Raw genomic sequence first — 2,439 nt, 5'->3', positions numbered from 1 at the left:
CTCTCCCACACTCACCCCAAAAGGTCCCAATCATATATGATCCTGTAACTGGAGGCTTGACACAACAAGATAATTCTTCAGCATAAAGAAGTTGTGTCAGATTAAAAGAAATAGTATTTGCAGGCTTCAGATATGCAGAAATTCATTGAGTAGCAAACTGTGTTAGGTTGAAGAAGCCTCAGTTAGTTCTCGACTTATAAGTAGCAATTTTTGATGATGGTAATTTGACTGCATAACCTTCAAAACTAATATGTTTATTTCAATTTTTGTAAGTTATGTATTAAGGAGAAATTACACGAATATTATTTTGAATATCCTGTAAATAAACTACACCTCACCCGTAGAATAAGACATGTACATGTACTCTAACAGGACAATAATCAAGTAAAATAGCTGCTATCAAAAGATACAACGATGAGTGAATTGAACCGTGAAAATTTCAGAAATAAAGAAGCATAATCCTACGTGACTTGAGCAGTGAAAAGTTCAGACATAATGTAAAGGTTTGGATCTCCATACTGTTGTGCTGACCGTCGATGCTCGACACCGAGTAGCAAAGATCAAGGAAGGCGTGAAAAGAAAAGAAAAGAAAAACACCGATCGAAGTCCGGGTGAATCTGATGTGGTCCGCTAGGGGAAGCATGTGGGGGTTTGGTGCGCGCCAAGGGGACAGGAGAAGGAGGGGCCGAGAGGGTTATGGAGTTTGCCTAGCAGATGAGCCAAGGAGGCGCCGCGAGAGGTGAGGCAACGCAGGCGAGGCATCCATGAGGAGGAGAAGAGAGGTCAAAGCAGCCGTTGGGTGGAGGAGGGGAGGGGGCTGGTGGCATGATGGTAGAGATCGAGAGAGGAACATGGGCGGCGTGAGGTTCCGTGCCTCCCTGCCGCGGGGAGCCACCCAGAGGCTGAGTACCACACCGGGAGATCACGCAAATCCGTGTGGAAGGTACGGCGAGGCAGAGGAGAGAGACGGCGGCGGCGCAAGACATGGATGGAATTCGTCGGTCTGGTTCGGGCACGGAGAAACTCAACTCATTTGTTACCGGTGAAAATGAACCGACCTGACCAAACGGACCCATGAGACAGAGGGACAACAACAGAAAAAAAGTATACCGGAGGCCTGAGAGCTCGTTATTTCAAGGGAGCTTAGTAACTCTACTGATGAGCCAAACTCATTTTCCCATTGGTCAACCAAGAGGAGTCCCACGTCCATGCATGATTTCTCCTGTCCATATGCATGTTCAGCTAATTTAGCCTTGTATTTCAAGATCATAATTTGCCTCTGGCCATTCTCCTTGAGCTGAAAATACACAGTCTCGCGAACAACATTATATATTAGTGGCGCCACATTATTCTCCCCTTCTTCAGGCGAAAACGTCCTCGGTTTCCAGTCATCGTTTCTTGCAACATCTTCATCAAGAGGGACGTCAACAACAACTTGATTTTCATAGAAAATAGGAGCAACACAAACTACAGCAGTGTCATCTTTCATGTGAACTGGCGCGGAAAGAAGTATTGCAGCGCCGACTTCCTTCTTTTTCTTTTTCGCCTCTTCGTGCTTTTTCATCTTTGCGTTCTCTTCATCTTTCTTCTGTTGAAGCCTGTCATCTCTCCAAATTTTGAACATAGCCATATCCATAGACAACAAATTATACTCAACCCGACCATACCGAACAACATATTTACAATACCAATTTGTGTGAAAGAGGTAGGGAACTGCTCCATGTTCATTGTACCATGGTTTACCGAGAAGCAAATGACATGACACCATGTATACTGGAAGAATATCGCAACAAACCTCTTCAAAAAAATTTCCCATACAAAATGTTACCTTGGTCTGTTCGGTGACAGTGAACTCGTTGGAACCCCAACGCAGGAAATATGGTTGCGGATGTAACGTCCTCGACAATCCTAATTTCTCTACCATCTCGATGCTAGCAATGTTGATCGAACTCCAATGATCGATGATCAAAGCACACGCTCCCGCACAATGGCCTTTGTGTGGAAAAGTTTATCATGGAGGCCTCTCTCTTCGAGCCGAAAACCTGCTGACATGTCAGGACCCCGACTCAATGCCACATCGATCTAGCATGTAACACCTCATATCACTTTGCGGCCTCACGCACGGTATTCCCATGGGTGTCGCCTTACCTTTGCCCGGGACCGTTTGCGCCTTTTGGCACACGTATATGATAGTGTCGCTAGCATCCATATGATAAGGAGCCCGGGCTGACATGGCTAGTCGTAAACCCAAAGTGGCACAAACTTACAGGGACAGGCATCCATGACCCAACATCGAACGTGTCGGTCATCAGCGAGTGAATCCATGCTGTAGCACTGGGCTAGCAGGACTCCGGTGATCCGGGCTGTAGCGGGCTAACAGGACTCCGGTATTCATCGCGTGACATTTCCCCAAAGGGACAGGCACAGGAACGAAGAAGG

At 46.4% G+C, this 2,439-nt stretch overlaps 1 long non-coding RNA gene across 2 annotated transcripts in view; it reads right to left on the bottom strand.

Moving 5' to 3' along the window:
* The window catches only part of LOC119341933, a 3,378-nt gene extending 2,345 nt beyond the window's left edge, over positions 1-1,033 (bottom strand). For both annotated transcript variants that reach the window (XR_005165341.1, XR_005165340.1), the window contains exon 1: positions 520-1,033. This is a non-coding gene — a long non-coding RNA (uncharacterized LOC119341933). The remainder of the gene's footprint in view (positions 1-519) is intronic.
* Positions 1,034-2,439: the final 1,406 nt, after the last annotated feature.

This window comes from Triticum dicoccoides, chromosome 7B, assembly GCF_002162155.2.
Source record: "Triticum dicoccoides isolate Atlit2015 ecotype Zavitan chromosome 7B, WEW_v2.0, whole genome shotgun sequence".
Lineage (NCBI taxonomy): Eukaryota > Viridiplantae > Streptophyta > Magnoliopsida > Poales > Poaceae > Triticum > Triticum dicoccoides.
This window is presented reverse-complemented; position numbering and strand designations above follow the sequence as displayed.